The 25,513-nt window shown below is 38.8% G+C and overlaps 1 protein-coding gene across 6 annotated transcripts in view; it reads right to left on the bottom strand.

Annotated features, from left to right (window-relative positions):
- Window positions 1-25,513, bottom strand: part of LOC126925341 (ecdysone receptor-like) — a 198,460-nt gene that overhangs the window by 107,621 nt on the left and 65,326 nt on the right. For all 6 annotated transcript variants that reach the window (XM_050740772.1, XM_050740773.1, XM_050740775.1 and 3 more), the window contains one exon: window positions 20,775-22,271. The gene's annotated coding sequence lies outside the window, so the exon portion shown is untranslated. The remainder of the gene's footprint in view (window positions 1-20,774; window positions 22,272-25,513) is intronic.

Here is a 25,513-nt window from a genome sequence, read left to right as displayed (position 1 = left end):
AAAAGGAGCTGTTTCTTTATTCGAATAATACCTTTCGTTGCTTTCGCTGGAAAAATTCATCTTCGAAGTGAGCAAGTGACGAGGAACCATTAAAAATTCAACTCACTTAAAAGGGAACGTAGATTATTTAATTTAACTTAATAATTTCAGATTATTATTTTCTATTACACAACACTATCCATCGGAAAGTAATGACCAATAAAGGTATTAACCTCAAAAAATATCCAAACCTCCTATCGGCCCCTAAAAGAAGGAAAGGACAAAAAGGTTACATCATATGAAACGAACAGCGAGAATTCAATTGAATTGCGCGCGCAATTCAATTTTATTTTCGGGCTGAAAAACGTTCTGTGATTTCTAGCACAGTTGCGTTATCAGTGCGTCCTGACGACCGACGTCCTCGACATCCTCCCCGTCCCATCCCCAGGCTGTCTGTGACGTAGCTTTTCTCCTTGGTTCTCACCGATGTCGTCCAACAATGCACTCTCTGCTCGGATATAACCTCGCCATTGTCCCCGTGGACAGTTTCAGACACGCGGCAACGAAAGAGGAGAGTTGGAGGAGGGAGGCTGCCACGATATCCCGATGAGATACAGAGTGTCTGCCTTGACTCCGCGCGAGCATAATGCCAACATTCAGACACGTTGTGGAACAACAAGCGAGTAATAGGCTCTCGCTTGTCTGGCTTTTTGCGGCCCTATCTTTTCACTTTTGACCATGGTATTTGGTATCTTAGAATTTGGCGGAGCAATGCTACATTCGCGTCTCTCGAATTAGGTTATGTATCCAAATTGAAAAATGTGAAACATTGAATGTAATTTGGATACATAACCTAATTTGTAATTGTAATCGTCGTCTGTGATCTGCATAGGATCTGAATTTGGTAAAACGTTCTATAACTTGATTAATTTATGGAGATTTACTCGTGAATATTCTATATTTAAGTAGCTCGTGATTGGAATTTTATCTGTCATTTGAATAATCTGCGGTTAGATGTACTGTGATCTGATTAATCTGTACTAAGGAAATCTATGTTCTGAATATCTTATGACTCGATATTCTATGTTTGAATCATCTGTAATTTGATCAATCCTCAATTGAAAAGATCTATTCATAATTCCCCACTCTCCGATTTTCGAAATCGAATTTTGTACAATTTTTCCACGCTATGACTCATGTATTTGTTTATATCCCGCCCACAAATAATTGTATAATCTCTTGTTGGCAAAATCACCATCCTCGAAATTCATGATAATTCTGCACGTCGCACGTGAAATGCAACGAAAATATTTAGTCTCGCTCAGTGGGGAAGAAGTCGAAGAGAAATTTGGCATGAGCCACGTTGTTCCATCACCATGTGACGTTGCCTCTGACAGATCTAAATTATGCATTGTTTGCCGAGCAGAATTGGTCAATTCGTTCTGCAGATGGTTGTATTTTGAGCTACCAGTCAGTGATGAATCTCGTAGCGAGTTTTATGGATTCTTCGAGGCAGCTTGATGGCTTCAGTCAGTCCTGTATTTCGTGCTCTGTTTACCATGATATTTATCTCGTTTGAAGTGAATTGGTCGTCCAACGAGGAAATAATATAATTTATTTATCCAGACAAATAGTAATTAATGAATACTGTCTAGAAGTTTAGATCAGTTTTCTTAATTATATACGTTGCATAATATTATAATAGTCATGGAGTATTCAAGCATAGACTACGCAAATCGTAGATAGAATTCTCAGCTCATTAATCAACTTCTATAATTTATGAACGTACAATATTTCGTCATAGATTACACGATGCATAGACTACTCAATCATTGATGATATAAACCATAGATTACTTAATCATAGAATAACAATTTCACACGGAATTGAAACATGCAAAATTCAATTAAAGAGTATAATATTTAACCGTGGATTACACGAATTATAGACCACTCAATTATAAATTATCCAACAAAAAATATAAATACTTTATCTTTGTAGATAAAAATTAATGCATCAAATTGGAAGAGTTAATCAGGCAGTGTTAAACGCGGACCAAAGGCATTAAAAGCGATTGAACCAAAGGTAAACCATACGCCCGATGTAAAATATCGAGCGAGTGCATTTCTCCTACCTATTATTCCCAGCAAGCTCGGCCTTGCACTATCTTTGCCAACTCTGACCATGCCTATTTATAGGGGAAGCTTTGAAAGTCGACGTTCAGGTCACGCCGGACTCTGAACGCCGAAATACACGCGCGGCGAGTGCATTGGACAGTGTCGGGACTTCGCCCTCTTCGGGATCGACCACTGCCAACTGCTTACTGACGTAACACCGTGAAAACGATATCAGGTGTTCGATCACATTCTATACTATGTCGAGGAACTGTAACATCACCTGCTTTCCTGTGTTCGTGCTAAACCACATTAAAAGTTTATAGGTTAGGTTCGACTAGATTAGGTTAGGTTAGGATTTCTTAGGTTAGGAAAGAAGCTTGTCAAAATGGAAAGCTTTGACGAATTTAAAACTGCAAAGTCATAAATACGTCATCTACTAATCATCGTGGAAGCTTGAATAGTTCCTTTGAAACTTCACAGAATAGGATCAGTCGATTTCAACCTGTTGAGGCCTCACATTGTGATTGCGCAATCCATGTCGAAATTGGTGCACGCATCGACCTGATCCGCTAATGAAACCATCGACCTCGAAGATCACGTTAGGTCTGCTTATTTTCGTCTTTATCAACTGGACGTAACGTTTCATCGTTTCTGGCACGATCAAGTCACAGGCTCCAGGCCGAGACGTGCAATGATCCCTCGACGTTGGCACGGTATTCCTGGTCACGACAGTCGTTAACCAAGATTACGACACGCGATATCCACCGTGCACACGTGTTACTAAAAGATCGACGTTCCTCCACCTGTATTCAATTTGGCACCGTGGCGTTTCTCAACAGTCATCTGGCGGAGATCGTTTTTAATCCTTTTGGTGGTCAGACTACTCACGTTAGAGATGGTTAACGCTAGAATTCTACGGACTTTATCTGATCTGCTAGCTTTTTTAATTGTCATTTTGATGGAGTATGTTTCTTATCAACATTTCCAGTAATTTATATTTAAAACGAAAATTATAGAACGCGCTCTATCGATAAAGTGTTCGAGAATCGGTGCTTAAATAGGTAGATTATTTTTAGATAAAAAGTATGTACAATTTATACTCTGTAAACTTATCTTAATTAAATCCATCGAATAGCAATTAATATCTATAGAAATATACGACCTTTTCGGGGGAGGGAAAGTTGGCAGTTAATTAGTTTCTATTGAAATGTTCGATCTATTATGAGGACGTAAAAAATGAACAACCAATCAATTTATACGAAACTTTCAAAGGCTGCAGTAATTAACCAGCTTCACTTAAAGTTTCACCATAGCGAATTAACGTCAAATTATGGAGAAGTTACAATTTTAAAAGGCTACAAAAGGAATTTACTTTAATATCTTTCTTTACTTGCATCCTAACATCAATTTGTCATTCCCGACAAATTTCAAAGACTAAGTATCATTAAAATCTACTCAATTTATTTCTAGTATTTTCTCGTAACTCCCTAGGGAATTTATTTCGGAAGCTTGAGCCTGTGGTTCCCCCGGAATACAAGGCAAGATGGCGCCATATTTTACAGGCAATCAGGGGAACGCGTTATTTTCACATTGTCCGCCCGCAATTACGTCGATCGATAAATCATTCGCCGGGCTCCCTTCATAAATCAACGAACTGTCTCGAGACTGATCTTTAGCCTCTCTCTCTCACACTCTGCGTCTGTTATTTCGAGTGGTTCGTTTCCACGGTGCGACGCTTTCACTTTCATTTCCATTTTATTCCCCTCGACTCGTAAAGTCATTTTCTCCTTCTCCAACAAATTTCCCCCTTAATTTCGCTTCCCTCTCTAAAAATTTATCGTTGATTGAAGCTTCCAAAACGAACGATTTTAATCGATTAAAATTTGTTCTCGGATAATGGAACAAAGGATTCCGGCATTTCGAAATTGCCAGTATTTTATCGTTGAGCGTAGGTTGATCTAACTGTAAAACGAAGTGGACGAAAAAATGAATCATCTGTAATGGCAGGTCGAGTCGAATTCGACTATTCGTTTCGAGCTTAACGAAGGATTTTCAAGATCCACTCGAAAATCCCTTGTTAAATTTGTTCGTGGACTGAATCGACGCGAAAAGATTAGTGTTTTATAAAAGTTACGTTTTTTGTTTATGGCGAAAAATATTGACTTTCGAGTAGAGAATATTTTCGAATGGTTTAATATTTGACTAAAAAAATTTGAAATTTAAAACGTATTTTGTCTACGAACAGAATTAAAATATGTAGATTGGTGTTCCGCAAAGATCTTTTTATTAAATTTCATTTCTTATCATCTCTTCGGTATTTCTATTCAATTTAATTCTAATTTGCCGTTGACGTTTATTACTAGGTTATTTAACGAACATAATCGAGCAGAGAGGTTAGGAAATTCCTCGAATCTTTACAGAAAAGTAATTTGTCAAAAATATCGATTCTTGATATCCAATTAAAAAAACTGGAAGATTTACCTTCGTTTCAAAGACCAATTTTAAGTCCAATTTACAATGAACAAAAATAAACAGTCTGGAAAAATGGAATATTTTCACAATAGTGAAATAATAATTAACGAAAAAGAGAGACGAAATTTTTGTTACATTTCTTCGCATACAGATGTATTAAAAATCGGGAATCGTTTGAATGAAACTGCACGGCAGAGGACAGAAACTTGACGAAGTGAAACTTATCAAAGCGAACAACCGGGCCACGAGGAAAATGTCAGTTGAAGCCGTGGCTGACGTAACGAGAGGTAAGGAACCATGTAATTACCGGTTCGTGTAAGTGTCCGTGCAAGGAACGAGTGTGTTTGAGATTTACGCCTGGCGAATCGCGAACGACTGCCTTGGCCCGCATTCGACGTCCTCCAACGCACGTTCGATGCTTATCGACGCGTCGCCACTGTCGTCTCCGTCGATTAGAATATGGTTAGGATCTGTCACGTGATCTTGCCTTGTCACATGCTACGAACTTCGTCTCCTCGTTAGATTTATTTGCTCGAAGCGAAAAATTCAGACCACATACTCTGCAAGGATAAAACTGAAGTATTTCTTAAGAGAAGAAATATCTGTCTTTTTAAGCGACAATTAGAAATTTTAGACGAGGTTAGAAAGAAAAGAAAGATAGGTTAAAGCTATATTCGGCAGAAGAACGTATTTTCTTGTCGAACTTATTATTAAAAAGCGAAAATTCCGGTGGGATGACTTTAAGGAATAAAATTTGCAATGTAAAATACCAGCATAATTTAAAGAATAAATATCAAAGATAAGTATCATCGATGATAAAAATACGGAGGAGATTGATATTCCTGTAAATTCGATTTTTCGACGAATTATTCACACGAAGAAACCTGTGATTCATCGAAATCGTCGAGATAAAATAAAGCAAAGGCCGAAGGAGAAGGAGGAGCAGAAAGAATATAGTGGAACTGAAACGTGAGATTCGAAATGCACCGTGACCTTTGAGGAGCAGGATTACTGCGAACATTCTGGAGAACGTGGTCACGAACTTGGAGGGCGAGTATCGATCGCCGTGGCACGCGATGCACCTTTTCCTCTGGATCGCAATTCCTCGAGGAGCAAACACGTGGATCGTTGAAACCGGAGACCCACTTTCTAACCTATTAATTTCTTACCGGTCGAAGATACCATTGGATTTGATTTCTCCTTAATAAACACCAAAATAAATATATAATTCTTTCCTTTCCTCAATCGTTTTTCTTCTTTTGTCTTTGTTTAAAGAACAGAATTTCCCATTTTAAGTCTAAATCTAACATTAAGGAAAGTTGAAAAAGTTCTCGAAACATCTCGGTTTTAGTTCTAACAGGAAATCGACAGAAGCAAGAAAAACGAGAAACAAGTTATCGATGAAATTGAATTCTAGCGTGAAAAAAGAAAGGCAGGGAAAGACAAAAATGTAACAATTAAAATTTTATCGTGGAATAAAAAGAGGGTAGAGGATAAAATCGTCCGTTATCGACGGTGAAACGACACAATTTCTCCATTTTTGTTGACGGCGCGTGCAGAAATTACAATTGTAGAGAACCCTCGCAATTAGCCGATAGGGGATTTTCGGGACGAGGGTTTCATCCCCCCGAGGAAGCTCGCGACGTTGCTGGAGCGGAAGTGGTTGAAAAACGCTCTCCAAGGTGGGCTTGTTACCCGACCCGATCGATAACACGGTCTCGCAGCCTCGATCCACTCGCGCTTTCGCGAGACGAAAGAGAAACAACGACCGGCTCTACCCTACAGCGTATTGCATACTCTATGCCAGCAGGTTGCACCGATAAAGGAGCAACGATCCAAAAGATTGATTTGATCGATCGAGCCGAGATAAAATGGCTAAAATACAAGTAATTTATTTTTATATTTTGCATTTTATCTACATGAACGTTTTCTTACTTTTTTGAATAGAAATATTAATAATTTTGGAATGATAAATTAAGCAACCGAAGGCTGACAAGGAAGAATAATTTTTTGAAAGAACGAGAGAAGAATAAGTTTCTCTTTTTAACTTGAATAACAATAATAATAATTGGATCGCGATGAAAATGTTGAAAATTGAAATGGCCATGATTTTACATTTAATATGCGTGAGTGTTTGTTGTGTAAGGATGGGACAATTGAGAGCAGATTTTTGAATTTTAAATAATGAAATGTCGAATGGAAAATCGCTGTATTTTGAGAAACAGGCTACTCCTCGATGAATATCGTTTTTCATAATAATATCCATCTGCGAATCTGAATATCGTTTACCATAACCATCGTTTTTAATGATCATTGAATTCTCGCGTTGCTGGTCGAGGTACTAAATTCGTACAGTGAATTAAAAATGAAGAATTACAGATAGATTTCCTGCCTCATGCATTTCTATGAAATGAAATTTTGTTACAAGAATAATTCGCCTCCATTTACGATATTGCAGGTGCATAATTTACAATGTCTGTAAATATTAATGCATTCGTGGGAATGTTTTATCGGAAGGAAGGAGGATTAGCGGAAGATCAGTAACATTAATAAGGTGGCAGCGTTAGCGTAGTGGTAACTAGTACGAAATCCGCGCAGAGACCTTCGAGTAATCGATAACTCTGGCCGATCGTATCGCGCCCACGCCGACTAATGTTGATGCAATAATTATACCGCAAAATAAATTACCAGCATTATCAAACGTGTTAATACGATTACATAGTAACCACTAACGCCGATATCGAGCAGTAAACCGAGCAATTGGCTGCAACTTCGGTATCACTTGTCCTAATAAAATATCAGTGTGATATCTTGAAAGCTATCGGAAATTGTTTGACAAGTATCAACAAATCCAAAACTATTAAATTCATTAAAAAAATTCCATTATACGTTGGAATAATATTTTTCAAGGTATTTAGCATTTTGTTAGTTAGCAAAAAGATTTCAATAAATCGATGCACTAATTCAACGAAACGCTGTTGCTATAAAAATAAAATAAAATATTAGAGTATGTTGAAAGTTATTTGAAGGGGAAAAAGATGAATTAAATTTATAATAATTTGTCAAAAATAAAATAGTATTCGCATGATAGAAGATTTAATGGAAATATGGAAGAGAAGCTTCGTTATTCTCATAAATGAAGCAAGTAGATTGTGGCACTGTTCGTCAGACACAGTGGATAGTAGAAAAAAGTAATTGCACCGTAAATTAACGGAACGTCTCTCTATCTCGGTGTCGATAGTACGTATACAAACAAGCAGAACCGTATAATTCTCTAATAGAACTACTTAACCCTTAGAAATTCAAAAACGATCCTCGTGAAACCCTATCATAATCGTAATCATCGTTTGAGTCGAAGCCACTCGAACAACTTGGCTCTATCAACTGTAACCAAGCGACCAATAAAAGTAAATATTAAAAAAAGAGGCACGAACGTAAGAAAGCCCGAGGAATATATCGGCGGAACGTCGAATTGCCATAATCGAAGCGGTGATTTGGAATGAAAAAAGAATTTACCACCGAAACGATCGGAGAAACCTGTTCAGCGTGGAGTCTGCGGTGAGCTTGTTCGCTAGAGAGTAACTCGCGATTAGCGATGGGCTCAAGTACGTCGCACGCAAGTTTGAACGTTCACCAACAAGATTCTAATCGTCCGTAAGTATTCTAAAAATAAAAGCAGCACTTTCCAATAGACTGGAATCTAAACGCGACCCATTACGAGTACTTTGAAAAATACAGAAAGTAATTTATGAGTAGACGAATGCTGTTCGAACGTTATGAAGCGAATCTTGGGTCTTGAATTTCCTTCGAATTTGTAAGTGCATACTGAACTTGGTCCTGTCAGTAATTAACGCCCGCGTGGCGCTAGTGTAGCGTTCCTAGTCGCCATATTCAGCTTGCATTGTGACCAACCAAGAAAAAGTCTAGAGCCCTATAAGTGTAACATGAAGTTTCACAGAATTAACGCGCGATGGTGTCACAGTAGGATTTTCATAACCTCAAATATATCACATATGACAATAAGTATGAGTTTGCTATTTACAATTGTAGTTGCGTTGTTCATGAAGATAAATTGACAAGTAACGTACAATAAACGAACGATTACGCGTTACGATTAGAATTCGAAGTGTATGAAATAAAACTTGGGAATTGAATTTGATTCGGATTTATAAGTTCGTATTGAACTTGATTCCATCGCTACTCGCGGTGGTTATTATGGCGTACAGCGCATCGTAACAGCTTCACGGTGCTCAATAGCGTAATTGCAACGGAGTATGGTGCGCGTTACCGCGTACGCGATATTAGCATAATATTCCATGAGAGGCGTCCCGCGTCTAGCGCGTTGGCCAACTCTAATGGCAATTATTATACGGTGAGAGCGAACGTTGGAATCGGGAAAGGATTTCTGATTCGATTGGTGATCGGATTAAATAGAGATTTTTAGTACTCGAATATTGCAAATTTAACTTATGGAAAATTGTCCAATTTCAATAATTAACAAAGTTCCATGGTGACAAATCGTCAATATCGCTAATTCAATTTCGTTTAAAATATACGTTGGCTTTTATATTTCCGTTGAAAGCACGACAAATTTGCGAATTAATGCAATTAATTAATTAACGAATTGGAAGAGGAATAACGTTTCGATTTTATATTGGGTTGGCAACTAGTTGCGACTTAGTTGCCAATAGAAATATCGGCGTTTCTTTTGCCAAATATATGGAAATTTTGTGTTTGTCTGCGATAGAAATATGGAAAATTATTAACGTCTAATTTTTCTAATAAATGTACGTAACATTTGGAATTTTGTATTAGACAATTCGTAGTAATGTTCGACAAATTTAATGGAAAATATTTAAAGAGTTTCCTCAAGAACGAAGAATTTACTTCGGTGAGATGAAGCCTTCGGATGGTCGAGGGCAGATAAAACGGACTATGTAACTTAAATCACGTTAAGTAGCTTGGGCTGTACCGATATTACCGATTAGAGCCAAGAATTACGAACACGCTAGCAATTATGTTCCCCCGCCTTTCCATCGTTTCCTCGAACACGTTCTGTGTGTTCCTGCTGACCCATTAGGGCGTGTGAACCTGACCAACCGTTCAGAATTCCGTTTACTTCAAATCTCTTTCCCTCAATGTGCAATTTTCAACAATTTCCTAACTATTAATATATTATCGGAATGGGTTACGAAGATAATTGTTGGTTTTAGCGTTCGCATTGAGAAACTTTTGCTTTATTTGGAAACTGATCAGTTAGGTTACTTAGTTTCGCTATTGAGAGTCGACGATTTTAATTATTTTTACAAAAAATTCTTTTTGTGAAAAACTTATATAAATAACTGTAGTTTGTTTCAATGGCCATTCTCTAATTTCCAATGTTTCCACTGGCGAAAAGGAAAATGACCAAGGGTGCCAGGATAAATATCTCGTGAATTAATTCTAAAAAATAAAAAAGCAATAAATAAATCATCGAATTATTGAAAAACGAGGATGAAAAATATTCACATAGCTGCACCTCTCTTTCGCTTTAAAAAAGAAAAGCAAATCTTCGAAAATATCCGTGCTAGAAAAATAAAAAATTATTGCAAAGGATCGATATTCATATTTCACCAGCCGTTTCCTGTCAGCTATATCCCTCTCTGCCTTAAAAACGAGAATAAAAATAAATCTGCAAAAATGTTATACACAGTTATCGAATAACGACAGGACGAAAAATCGATATCGATACTTTCTCACTTTTCTCCACCAATCTATTCCACATTTTGAAAAGAAAAAGTCGCGACTGTTCGAACGTAATTGAATCATTCTAAAAGAAGGATAAACTCCAACCATGATCCCATTACACAAAACCATAATCATTACTTACTTTCATTCAACCACACCGAGTTAAAACAAACGAGATACAAAAAAAAAAAGAAAAAAAAGGGAAAAAACGTCGATAAATCAATATTGATATTCCACTCCTCCTATTTCATGAAATATTCCTTCGCTGCTGCAAAGATAATAAATCCCGAAGAAATATCCTTTAAAAGAAAAGGAACGATGCTGAAGGGTCGCTACAGGCACTCTATTATTCGCTTCCCTGCAAGAAACCGATCAGGGGGGGAGTTCATAGTCCTTAAGAGGTCCAGGATCGCGAACAGGAATAAGAATCGCGTGTTCAACTGACTGAAATCCTACGCCTCTTGGGTTCGGAATTAACGATTAGGAAACGAACGCGACGGGGAGCCGCGGAAATTCGAAGTGCTCCGAGAGGAAGAAGAGGCGATTGTGTTTCAAGGATCGTTGTAACGTTGCAATAAAGCCGAGAGGACGGGACAAGATACAAGTCGGCGAAAGGTGGGAGTGGCAAGGGTCGTGTAAAAGCCAAGGTAAAACCGAGTTAAATTAATCTTGAGCCCACACTACGACCGATCGTACACGCGAGATCTTTTCACGGGGAACCGAAGCCCCGATTCTTCTTCAAAGATCGATGTGTGTCGCGTGATTTTTACAGAATCTCAGGAATCTCAGGAATTGGAGACATTTCATTGTCGACAATCGTGGACTTTAATCGGCGAAATAAAAGTAAAGGAACACTGAGATTACATTTAGAATTCGTATTAAAATAGTTTTACATTTATTTAATAGACGATTGCCAGGATCTTCGCCGATGTACATTTGCACGGGTCTCAGCACTCTCTTTGTCTCGCCATCTTCCATATCGCACTGCCAACGGAACAGCTACATTCGTCTGTTTTTCGAGACGCCGCGGACGCATTTGCTTCCACACACTCATATTCACGTACGTGTGTCACTACTACGCGGCCAATGTAGTCTAGCACACAAAATTATACATATCTCGATATTAATATCGAGCAATATCAAGGAATATGAAGGAATAGTACGCCTAAGTGAAAGTTGACCGAGCGAGGAACACGGGTTTTGAGATTTAATTGAGATTTAAAAAATAGTCGAATATCTTGTTTGATTATGATTGATGATCATTGAGATGCGAATTTTTGGGCTTAATATTTTCGAAAAATTAATTCCGAAAGAAGAATCTCCGTCGTTCCCAGCAAAGTACCACGGAGATCAGTAGAGATAGAAGCAAGACAAAGTGCAGACAAAGCGTTAAGAAAATTAAATAGTCAAAAATAGCAGAATAAATCCTTAAAAAAAAAAAGACTGAAACAATTTAATTTCAAGGAACAGTTCTTGAGAGATCCATGGTTTTAAGGCAAAACCTAAAATCAGCTGAGACAGACGAAACAACCAGAAGCAGTTAACAAATTTACGAGATTAAATATCAAAATTTAAATAAAATAAACTAGAATAAAATACAAAACTTAAATTAAAGAAATGTGATAAAAGCATCCGACGATTCAAACGATTTGACTGGAAAGAAGACAAGCGCCAAGAAACTGCATAGTTCCCTCGATCAGACGGCCAACAGTCGAAACAAGTAGATACAGGCGCGCGAGTCAGACAAGAAGTCACGGAAGAAATAAAGAGGGAAGCATCGCTATTATTTTGCAGCAGAGGATGGCGCTGTCGGTCGGCGGCAGGCGTACAGCGCATTTTGAATAATAGAGACCGCGGTCTATTTATGCTCCGAAATCAATAGCCTCGCGTCTATATCGCCGCTAGAACACACCGGCACGCCGTGGATCGTTCAGTGTCGTTCCTTCGTTGTCCGCATGAATTCACTCCACTTATAAACGCGTCTCATTGTGCTCCAGGGAGACGCTTCTATCGTGGATCGTAAATGGGGAACTAGCTGCCGTTCAGCAGACGTCTTTTTCTTCCCTCCACCTTTTTCCCTTCTCGCTTTTCAAGAGAACGCTACAGCTCTGCAGACGATATAGCGTCTTCGGGCATCTTTCGACGTTTAGGATACATTGTTCCTTCTTCTGACTGGTTTAATTTCGAGAAAATCGTATTGGGTTGGCAATTTTGTCATTAGGTTGTAATAAAAAAAACCCGCGATCACTTAGTTGCTAACCCAATAGCTTTAGCTCAGTCATTAGATATTTCGTTCCTCTAGTTTTCGTTTGATCTTGTGCATGCGTGTTTCAGAGATTTGGAAATGGAATTGCAAAGGTGAAAGTAAACGTCGATTTTTCGTGGTTTTGTAACGTTTACAGTACGTCGTTGTACTCGTCCAACGTTAGTTTCGGAAGACTCATATAAATTTAGGCAACATCGGTCTTCAGTCGCTGGTATACGACTAGAGAACGGATTAGGTAACGTAAACATTAGGAAACTCGATCCACAGTCGCTATCTACAAAACCGAACTGAAGCAAAAAAACGAGCGAAACAGATATCTCCAAGGACCAACGTTACGACCACGTTCGGAGAACGTAGCGACTAACGTGACCGTTTAACCCAATCTGCCAAGAATCACAAGCAGCCAGTTTAACATTGACCAGATGAAACCATACGCGATCATCGATACGTATAATTGAGAGACCGGCCGCAGCTGATAAACTGCGTTCAACAAATATCGATATTGCTCGTGAAATAACCAGTCCAGTCTCGTGTAGATCGTTTCTTGGTCCGTTGGGAACGGTCATCTTTAATTACGAGAACTTACTCAGCAATAAGCGAGGCGACTCTCGTGAGAAGGAACCGGTCCCGGGACCATGAAACCAGAATTCGCCAGTGAAGCTTGTAAAAGAGAGAGGAGGATGAGAAGATGGAGGATATATGTTGCTTTCACCGCGACGCAATTAGGGACGCGATCCTGGATTGCAATTAAGAGGCCGTCAATTACGAAGGCGTGCATGAAAACCTGTAATCCGTCCTCTGTGACGTCTACTAAATTCTCCAGTCTCTTTCTTAACTCAACCACGCCGCCACACGGCATTTCTCGAAACTATACGCGCGGCCTATTTTATACACACCTTCTCCGAAATGAATTTCCTGATGATTCGTAATCTTGCGTTTTAATTTTAAAGATTGAGGTTAGGTCTTGGTTATCTTGGTCGGTTTTTGTGATCTTTCAAAGCTTTTTACTTTGTGACAGCGAACCGTAAAATGACCCAGTGGCACTTTACTTTACTAGCAGACTTACACACAGAGAGAATCTTTCCTCGCCGGAGATGTGGAAGCCCAAGCAGAAACGGACGTCCAAAAGTTTTCAATTTGTAATTTTAAAAATGTAAAAAGCTGGCAACATTTTTCAGTGGGCGTATGGAACTTATTCGGTTCCTAATTTAAAAAATCTTTTCTTAAAAATTTACAACTTATAGGACAAGAATAAGGAAAGTTGAAAATATTTACAACAGGAGTATGAAAAATTTGCTATTTTCGGAGCAGAGATATGGAAAATTGGAACAGAAATACGAGAAATTTACAATTTGCAAAAATATCCAAGGTATTCGATATACAACCTAACATTGAACCAATAAACCGATAAAATTTCCCAATAGAAAATTTTTGCAAAATTTAAAAGTCCAAGTACAAGCAGGATCCAAAGATAAAGAATGGGATAAAGGAAAGAACAATGACCAAAGGAGAATTGAGATCTCAGGATTCATTGTCTGACGGCGGCGTGTAATCCGTGTTAGGTCTGTAAACTGCTCTGGCAGCCTGTGATGCCACCAGGAAGAAAGACAACGAGTCAGAACCAGGGATGATAAAAAAAAAAAAGGGAAAGATAAAAAAGAAAAAAGGCCGCGGAAAAAAAGAGATAGTGAGAGAATGAGGTAGGTTGGGAAACGAGGGGGTGGCTGGGAGAAGCCGACGAGTGTTGAGACTGTATTGATTTCCATTCCGGCCCGTCTGGCTCTAGTCTAGCCCATATCCGGTGTTCTTCGTGCTCTCGCGCCGCGACGCACGTGCACACGCACCTTTCGATCTACTCGCGACGGTCTGGTCCAGTGTTGTTGCCACATCGTGTGACGCTGTTGGATGACGCATTCTTGTTATGGGATTATTTTAAAAGTAGCGTGCATGCCAAGAAACCAAACGCAATTGGACGAAACGTAAGGAGAAGTGCGACGAAAAAAATCGATGATATTAATATCTTTTCGATAATCTACGTTCCAGTAATCATGGCATAATCGGCAAAGAGATTTTACGCGAAAAGTTATTCGTTTCCGATAAAATTGAACTTGAAAATTTGTTTAATATATGCGAAGTTGACTAATTACCGACCGAGTACGAGTGAAAATTAGCGAGAGATTATCGTACGTGGATAAATAAGTAAAAATGTAGACTATTTTTTCTTTAAAGTTTCTTGTTTAAAAAGATAGAATTTCAAAGTGTTTCGTCAACAACCAAGTAGTCAGTATGTGTACGAGTAGCAATACATTGAATATCAAAGTCGAGTATCTGAAGAGATAAATCACAACAAGGATAAAATATCACAAGGAAAATCACGATACCGAAGGATGAATCATTGTTCCAGGAATTGGTCACGGGCGAGTTGTGCAAAGATAAAGAAAGGGGAGAATCGTAGCAGAGTCGGAGGGACGAAGAGAGAAAGGACGAATGAAGCGATTCAAAGGTTTGCGTTGTTAAAACGAGATAACCAAGACCAAACATGGACTTGCCGGCGATTTCAGATGGAGACCGATTCGCGATCCTTTTACGGCCTGGTTACCTTCCTGTCCCTCGTCGCCCAGTCTTTCGTCTGCGTATCTCATCCACGGATAACTATATCCCAAATTCTTCGCTTCAAAAAAACGCTGTTACAATGTCTTTTCGATGTTTACACGCGGCGAATTTCAACGTCTTACGTGGAAGAAAATTACACCGAATCTTACTCAAACCAGGTTCAAACCTAACCCCAAAAAGAACAATAACAGATTAAGACAAAACAACTGAAACTGAACTGAAAGCCAATGCAAACCATCGCGAGCAAAGCAAACGGAAATAATTCTATGTAACTCGCCTAAAACATTTTTACAGCAAACAATGACAAGCCAACCTAAACTTCCTCAAACGTACCCCAAAACCGATCTAATTTTCAGTCTACTTCTTTTCTCTGCTAACAGAGATAGAGTCAGGTATCAAATATATTTGGTACTTTGGGACTCTAAAACAGAAGCAACACCTCAAACGCAACAAGAAATACCCGGTGACCCTGATTGACCCGAACAGGATTCCACACGGTCCGTCCTCGTGGTATCGAGACATAGTCAGACGCTATACGGCTAGAGGCACGCGAGTAATCGATAGTCCGGTTCACAGGCACGCCCGTCAGTTTCCACGCGGGAAGCCAGCAGGAGTCGAAATCCGGCGCGCGGAGACGCAAAGTGTATATAATCGCAGGAGCGTGCCAACGTGGTCGGTTGCGACACTTGTTTTGTGACCTGGATATCTCCACTCTATACCCACTACCTCGTATACCCAGTACCCAGTCGCCTCCCCGGACTGTCCCTTTCCTCTCTTCGGGCGTCCCGCTGCTACCCCTGCTCCTTCTGCACCGAGAAACAGAGACCCGTCGATGCCATTCGAATATCTGGTTCACCGTGCCTGCCGACCGCATGCCGTTCGTCCCACCCTTCGTTGCCAACCCCTCTCTTCGCCGCACGAATTCTTGCAGGGAACCCCGTGACCTCAGCTTCTCCATTCTTCTACAGTAGAACTCCATTTGCCAGAACGAGATTTTAATTAATGGCCGATTTACTGAACTTTCTGCTGGTTCAATTCACTTATCTCAACGCCAACTTCTATTATGCGAACGAAAATGTTTGTCCCCCGACAAGTTCAGATAAGTGGAGTTCTACCATACTCGATCTACCCTGCTCTAATTGAGTGCTACAGTACTCATACATGCACCTCGAAGCGCATTACAGACGTGTTAATAGGTTAGTTTTAGAGGTTATGTTTGTCTTTTGTCTCTGGTTCTATTGGTGAGATTTGGGGATTTATTTAAGGAGTTTGATGGGACGTAGAATGTGATTAGAGTTTGAGGTTAGGTTATAATTTCCTGTTTTAGGGTTTCTTTAGAGGTCTACACGTCTAAAGTCATTAAACATTTGGCGTTTTATCGCAATTAGTCCATACTCCATAGGTTAGATTCAAAGATTGTTCATACGATTTGATTTTAAATATAAAATTTGTTAACTAGCAATATTTATACGTTGAGATACGTCTATAAAATTTTGTGCAACTTATGCGAATGTTAGGTTAGATTAAGATCAAGGTTAGATTTAACCATTTATCCTTTTTAGGTCTCTTCAGTTATGAATGTTAGCGATTCGATATTGTAACATCGTATCAGACGTGCGATATTGAAATTTGAATACGTATTTAGAGTTTACGTATGTATTTAGAGTAATTGTTACACGAGAAACCTGTTCTTACTATGTAAATCGATGCCATAATATGTAGCACGTGACTAAATATCATAAGGCAAGGGTTAATCTCAAGTTTGCGTGCATCGTAGAAAATTAAACAGAAAAAATCATAATGCATAGCAGCAAAAACTTCTTTTTATTTAATGCCGTTGATAAAAATTAATAAGAGAACGTTATACAATGATACTAACGTTGATCATGATTAAAGTTCTAATGCTTTAATACGCCATTTTTACCAGATTTCCAAATCTTCAAAAGATCTAGGAATTCCTTTATTCCAAAAATTAATTATTTACTTTAATATACGTATACACGAACATCCATTAAAACATCATAAAACAAAGTTACAAGGTGACATTCGTTTAGAATATCCCAACTCTAATTTTTCAAAGTTCAGAAAGAAATTCTTTTATTTTAAATGAATAAAAAACATTATTTTTCTACACTTATCCTACTACTAATACTGTTACATCATACTCATCTTATTATTTTCAATACTACCTACTCCAACCTAACCCCAACCTAACCACAATCTGTTCTAACTGTTCCTCCTTTAATATAAAATAAATTTATTTTTAGAATAAAAGTAGCATACATAAGAATTGTTACAAATACAAACTAAAAGAAAAAAGAGAAAAAAGAAATAATATTCCTAACTAGCTGAGGCTTCAAATCGATATTTTATTGAATTATAATGGCTGCCTCGATAGTATTGCGAACAATTGACCGGAGGAGTTGGCGCGAAATCACGAACGGGCTTCGTGGGACGTAGAAGAGGTAATCGAAGCACGTGTGAGCGGACGGCGTCGAGAATTTCAACGAGCAACCGATAACTGTAAACCAAACACTTTTTTCTTTCCTATTGTTCCTCTACCGTCGATTCTTGTCGCGATTTTCGATCGCGTTGCTTCTCGAATTGGATCTTTAACTCTAGTTTGCTATCGTTTGATCACCAGATCGTGCATGTTTATTTACATATTTTTATGGACACAAATGAGAAAGCTAGAATCTATAACAAGCACTATACTATGTATATTATATGCATTTTTTATACGTTCAAACAGTTGGATTTGAGGTTAGGTTAGTTAATTTGAACATATTCCAAACTGCTTTCGTATTTCTGAAATTATTTTCTAGCCAGATGGCTTTCTCTTAATCCTAATCATAAAAATATAAGTTTGCGTACAGTTCCACAGTCTACTTATAATCCAGTGGTGACTGTAAGCAATCAAACGAAAGCTGAAACTGTACGAAACACTCAAACAGAACCTGCTTCTCAATTTCGAAATGTCCAAAGGATCTGCCAACTAAGCACAATAAATCAACGTCCACGCCGTTCCACGTTCCTCGACATCGTGAAAATAGTCACGTGTGCACGAAGAACGCGTGGGAGGAGAAGTGGAAGAAGTTTGAAGAAGTTTAAAGCGAACACATAGCGAAGCTAGGAAGGCAGTAGGGACTAGGCTGTCGAAGGCTTCTTAGAAAGCTGTTAAAATGCGAATAGCGTGGCCGTGAACGATACTCGCGAAGACGAGCAAGCACGGGAAATTCGTCACGTAAACGCAGGACAATGACTCTCCTGCTACCTGTGAGCCAAACGAGTCGCCAAGATACCCGTTAGTTGCTTCACCATGAAAAACCCAACGAATCACCTACCGCAGCGCGTGTTGCGCTTGCACATGCCGTGCATCGATACCTAAATCGCTATGAATTTCGTGTTTTTATATGACCTCGACACGATTATCCCAGCGAAAACATCTGAACCTGGCGATTTACTAGAATATGCCCTCGAAGAATATACAAGAAACGTGACAGTGGTTGGCTTTTTCCGAGGTTCCAGGAATCTCAAGATTCATACTCTTCTTGTATATTTTATGTAGGATGGAATAATGACACGATTACAGGAAAGTGATTTTTCAAGGGAGCAGGGAAACCAATTTCATTTCCTAAAACTTGTAATTCAATAACGAGGCAAATGTTGCACAGTGTTTGGATTGAAGCAGTTGTTAGCATTCAAGAGTTGCTTACAAGTTCAAATTAGTTAGGAATGATATTATTGAAGCTTACTCCTGAATTCATCTCTATTGTACAGTTACGCAATTCTTGTATTAAAATCGAAGACTGATATTGCACAGTTCTATCAAAAAGTATATTAACGAATAAATCATTCCACAGAGATTCAACACTTAGCTCAAACTTGATCAAAACCTGATAAGATGGACTCACACTTGATTCAAATCTCCCAACCTTGCCAATCTTATCTCGAATCTGAAAATCTAATGGCTTAACTTAAACTTATTTCAAATCTATTCAAACTGAATTCAAACCCCATCCAACCTAACCAAACCTGCCAAGCCTAAATTCGTATTTCAATAGCTCTTCAATCATATTTTCATCACAGTCTGGTCAACGTACCTATCTCTATTACTATGACAGCCTGCTCACCTACCATTAATAATATTGTCATACTCTAAGCTTCCTTCGAACGTAAATTTAGGTTAGCTCAACATCATATTGTCATATCGTCATACTTCAATCTTTCTTCGAACGTAAATGTAGGTTAGCTCAACGTGAAATCTAACTATAAACTTCGACACTCGTCCAGATCCACGTCAATCATTGTCCTGTGCGGTCAGAATGGAAAACGAGGCCAGGAGGGCCTCGCGCGTGAATTTCATACGGGGGCCTGTCGAATAATAGTCACGGAACTTGTGCGTTCGTAAGTGAAAGTGAGAGGCCTGGGTAGATTCGACCGAATGTCGAGCAACGATCGTAAAAAGAATTCCATAGGATAATTTACGCCGAGCGAAGCGAGGGGAACGAAGAGATCGACGCTGCTAGATAAAGAAACTGCGAGAAGGTATCGGGCACCTTTCACTTGCGAGCGTGTGACTCCCATCGGCGTGGATCGTCGGCTTTTCGTCCACCCGTGGCCGCTAATTATCGCGCGAGAATGAAGATCCTCGTTGCAAGATAGAGACTCCGGTAAAAGTTCTGCCGCTTTCCGGATCGTGGATATTGGACGTTCGTTAACGGAACACAAGGCTTGCGTTTTCGTGAAAGCACCGCCGATGCGATATCTACTCCTGCGTGAGAACGATTTTCGCAACACGTACCGATCGATTGTAAACCTGTGTATCTTCTCTCTTTTTCATGGTCTGTGTTAATATGAGTGTGTTTGAATATGTTTGAGCGCGTCTCTCATGGTTTGAGAACGAGCAAGAGGATTCGTTTTGCTAGTATCCGACTTCCCGAGGATGTTCTTTATTACTTTTTGTTGAATATTGGAAATTGATGCAAAATGTTTGATATATAACGGATGATAAGTGTTTGATGATGTTTGATATAGCAATATTCCTGATTTTTACGTCTTAATCAACTGTGAATTTCAGTATCTGTTTTCAGTGGTTTGTATGTCCCTGTAGTTTGATATCTATTCAGTAGTTTGTAGTCCCTGAGCATGTTTGTCGTGGTTTGAGCACGAGGAAGTAGATTCGTCTCATTCGTGTCAGACTCGTTCAAGATGTGCTTTGTTACGGTATATTGAGACTGAACGAAAAATGTTTGACGCGATAGCTGAACTAGATCTGAATTAGGGTTATCTTATTGATTTTGTAAAACCTTGTTGAAAAATATTGGCACATATATAACAAATATTATTTTAAATAAACATTCCTAAATACATGAAATCTTTTCACAAATCGACTATTTATTATCACCATTATTAAATTCCTTTTCTAGAGTTCAATATGCTGTACAGAATGTTTAAAAGCAATAGAACTCGAAGAACCAAATTACAGTGAATATACGTTGGAAACTCAGTTACACGAATTATTTGAGAAGATCCTCAAATTAGTCCAGATGAATGAAATTCTACTCTACAATTATCAATTCAAAGAACATCAGACTCACCTTGATCGTATATGTAGAACAGGCTCCGCAATTGCTGAGTAGATTAACCGTGAAAAGTAGAAGTACTCTAACCGTAGCGCGTTCTAGAATTATTTAAGCACTCACACTCTGTTGTACGATCTTCTTCTCGCTTTTCCTCTTAACAACTATCGTTTATTACTTTTTAATTATTATATACTCTAATCGATATCGTTATTATTCTCTTTGCCCTTAGCTGTTACTTGTCGCCTTTCAACAGGCTGCTTTTTACTATTTTATTACTATCGGTGTCTGTTTGTGTGTCTGTATTATATATATTCATTTATTTATATAATATATAGATATATATATCATATAAATTATTCTTATAAATATATCTGTGTTTGCTGCAGGTACTTCGCTGTCCTGGTTCGTATTAATCGATTAAGGGGCTCGAAGGGGGAGAGGTACCGTTATCAACGAGAATATTCTTGATAAGATCTATATATCGACGCACCACCACGATTCTTCCTCTTCAGATTCTGTCCAACCTTGGACCAAACGGTTCGTAACTTGCTCGATCTCGATCTTGATCTCAAGAGACCGCTCTTCTCTCTCTTGCATACGTTCACGTCCGTATACATACAGATAGTCACTGGGTTTGCCTATGTTTTACGTGTGTTTGTGTATGTTTGTGACTTGCAAGTCGAACAAAACTGACGATTATGATTAAAACGTTAAAACTTCTTTCGTCTCTCGTTAGATCTTTTATTTTCTCTGTATAGATTTATATATATAATATATGTATAACGTTGCTATTAATTATTAATATTATTATTTATTATTATTTGTATTATTATTATTATTTGTAGTCGCGTTCTTCCGGAGGGGCCTAGGCACTATTACGCTGCGAAAAAGAGGTTATGTTTGAAGGTACTTGTACGCACGAGGTATATGTTCTCAAGGTAGAAGTTATATTTTTTTTGTTCTTTTTTTTTTAATGTACAGGAGCGATATCCCGCTGCAGAAGGAGAATGTCTTGTGTGTGCTCAACCTGGCCACGAGGAAGGAATTTATTTCTCAATGTTTCCCCGCTTCTTTCCAACCCTCTTTCCTTCCCTTCAATTCGATCTTTTGTTGTTTTTTTCTTCAAACTTTATAGCGTTTTAATCGTGTGCTTCTCTCTCCAAAACACGTATCTGTATTTCTCTATCCCTGTTGATGTTTGCCTCCCCTTTAGAGCTCGCCTTTTTTATTCCCTCTTTCTCTATCACTCTCCACCCTTTTCGTTTCTTTCGTAACCGTTTTCGTACTCAGTTTCTTCCACTTCTTCTTCTTCCGCCTTTTCCTTCTCGTTTTCTTCCGAATGGTGAGCCTTTTCGCTTGACGATCGACGGCGGCGCCCTCTACGTCGCGGTACACGCTCTCACGGAAGGTCAGAAGTCGTTATCACCTCCTCGAGCTTTCCCACTTGCTAGCCACATCGCCCTGGGCCCCGCTACCGCCCTCCTCCCACTGGTGCTCAACTACCACCACCATCTGTAAGCAAAAGTTAATAAATAAATAACATCGTTTTAGGAATATTCCTCTTTTTAAGTGAGTTGATACGAGAAAGTTAGGTTAGGAACGTAAAAGATATGCTACGAACGAATATACGTTTATAGGTCTCAGGTTTTTCGATATTATACAATTAATTCCTAAGAAAATAAACTGTATTCTCTGGTTTTTATCACTGCTTAACCATTATCGTCTGTAACCAGAGAAACAGGGTTGTTACATGACTGACATTGTGTAAAGAGAATTAAATTTTAGCGTCAGTGTTCCTTTAGGAGCATAAATTTTGAATGGATCGTAGAAACTACCCCTTAACCTCTGTACAATTGGATACTGTTATTAACCTTTATTATTGCCTAACCCCTGTTTGTCTAACGTTTGTGAAATTATTATCGCCTAATCATCGTAATATGTATGTCTGACAATGCGGGCCGAGAATTTAATTTTGAAATTAGTGCTCCATTAGATCCAGGAATCTTGAACACATAGCAGAAACTATCCATTAACCTCTGTACAATTACTGTAATATTGTCTACTCGATATAGTACTGATATTCTTTAAGGAGAACTAAATTTTTGAGGTTAGAGTTCATTTAGATTTTTCAAAGCTTCGAACAGATAATGTCCAAATCTTTCAAAATTTGAGTAATACTACCTAATCGCTGCAACGTAATTAATGGTTAATAATCTAACCTGAAGAGGGCGCCTCAACGTGATCAAAAATTTCGCAATTAATAATTTTGACTATTATAATTAAACGTAAGAAAAGCCAGGAAATTTTCTACGAGAGAACGTAATATCTTTCAAAATGGAATGGCGCGTGTTTGCCAGTGGATTGCAGGGCACGTTGCTTTTAATGCACGTGCATTTCTCTTAGGAGTCAGAAAATTAATTTTCCCGGAATACGCAGGCAAAATGGAACGCACAGGCATAGTCTGAGACCCCCGAACGATCCTGGCAAACCCGCCACGAAGCTGATGAATTTAATATGTCCACGATTATCCATCCCAATAATGAAACATTTCTCTCGTTCCTGAATTACGAGAAATATCGTGCGAATTAAAAGACAAACCTAACCTAGTAACTTCGATACCGATCTTTTTTAGAATTAAGGCTATGTTTAAGGTTATGTTACAATAACTCAACCAAACGTATTCTTTTTAGGATTCAGTAAAATATGAATATTAAAAATCAAAAATATTTTATATATTATATAACGATATTACATCAAACATAATATTTTACTGCCTGACAAATAAATAAAAATACAATTTTACATCGAATGCAAATGGTATGTTAAAATTGTAATCCCTGGAATCTGAAAGATTTCCTCGTATGATTTCGTCAATTGTATTACCCAATATCTTGCCATTACACCTATAGATTTATCAACACAAAAATAACCTGCAACACACAAAGGATAAAATTTTACTCGAGTCATGTAAGAGGGCCCGGTCAAGCAGGATCTCGTAATAATACCAACAGTAATCGTAGCCCCTTCGAGGGCAGCATTAGAACCAACCGTCAAGCCAGACCATAAATAGAAGGGTAAATACCCTATAAATCAGCGGTGTGGCCTCGATCGAGCGGGCAAAAGGGAAACAGGGCTCCGTTTTCGTGCTCGACGGCCCTGAACGCGTCAGAGGAAAACATAGAGACGGCCTGCAACGGAGGGTTTCACGGTATTTTTAATTTCACCCTCTCTGATCGTCGGCCGAGGCGCTCGTGCGCGCGCGCTCACACACACACACACACACACACTCGCAACATTGTATCTATGTGTGGCCATTTCACGTGAGAATGGAACAAAGAACGAGGCTCACGCATCAAGCCTGGTTCGCAACGCGACGGCCACGGCCCTGTGGTGTTACGCATGCGAACACAATGTGCTACAGACAATGCAGCTCCCTGGACCTACGTCAATGCGAAATTAAACTGGCACAGTGGCGACCCTGTCCCTCTTCGATCTCCCTAGGGAACTTGCAACTCGTATATTCCACTTCAAATCGCGACTATATGAGCTATTTTTGGCTACTGTGATTATGATCACCGAGGCAAATAGATAGAAGGCTCGGGTGTATGCAGAGACAGGACTATTTATTTAGACTTGGATCATTTTTGGTGAAATTGGGGGCTAAATAGGAGTACTTGAACTGTGACTGTATGAGCTATTTTGGGATGCAGTGATTATAGTCACTGTGAGAAGCATATTTTTAAGTCAGGTGGGACTATACCTGTACCTTCGCACTGCTTTTAAACGATCAGCTTCAACCACCCAAGACAACTTTATCAAACAACAAACTAGTCACCAGGTAACGAACAATAAACCAAAATACATTTTACCCAAATTTAGAGACAGGTTATACAAGTCACATTTTTCACTTCTTATCTATTACCAACAAAAGTTCCAAATTTCCTATATCTAGGGATATTCTACCATACAAAGAAACATAGTTGCAATTTATATGATCAACAATCGTTCTGTTTCGTCAAAAGCTTTACCTCTCTGTACTAAAGCTAGTGGTATTTCACGATATACAACAATTTCATACTCATTTAGGAAATGTATCTCTTTTTGGAAGCATGCGACCACACAGAGCACCATTGCAAAATGGCGCCACGTTTGAATTTTTAAAAGGCTGTAAGATCCGAGACGTGTTACTCGAATAGCTCGAAGGAAAAGTTTTAGGAATGTCTGTTTCGAGAGAAATTCGCGTATCTCAGGTACCCACTCAGCTTTCGAAGTGGTTCCTCCGTGTAACCGCGCATTTTAGATCGAATCTCCGTGAATGTACGGCGGACGGCTGAAGCTGGATAAGCGGCCTTTTAAAATTATTGCGAAAGATCGTGGCGGAGATCGCGCGACTACAAAAGCCAGCGACGACGAATGTCGCTATAGAGAGGAGACAGCCGAATATCGACGATGGTAATTCACACACAATGGCCGGATAAATTACGGACCGTTTATCAAAGATTCAAATGGATAGCATTCGCGTGAAATACGGATCTAGTTTGAAAGAAAACGGAGAATTGTTTTCGCCATTGTCTTCCTAGAAATGAGACCCCTTTTTCGTAACAAACATTTTACTACGCAAAAATATCTCGAAAATATATCAGATACTAATAAACAAACGTATTAATTACAACTACACAAAATATATCTTTATAATTGCATTTAATTCATAAAAAATAATACCATAATAATAATAATAATAATAATATAAATAT

The sequence above is a fragment of the Bombus affinis genome, chromosome 16 (genome assembly GCF_024516045.1).
Source record: "Bombus affinis isolate iyBomAffi1 chromosome 16, iyBomAffi1.2, whole genome shotgun sequence".
In the NCBI taxonomy this organism is placed as follows: domain Eukaryota; kingdom Metazoa; phylum Arthropoda; class Insecta; order Hymenoptera; family Apidae; genus Bombus; species Bombus affinis.
This window is presented reverse-complemented; position numbering and strand designations above follow the sequence as displayed.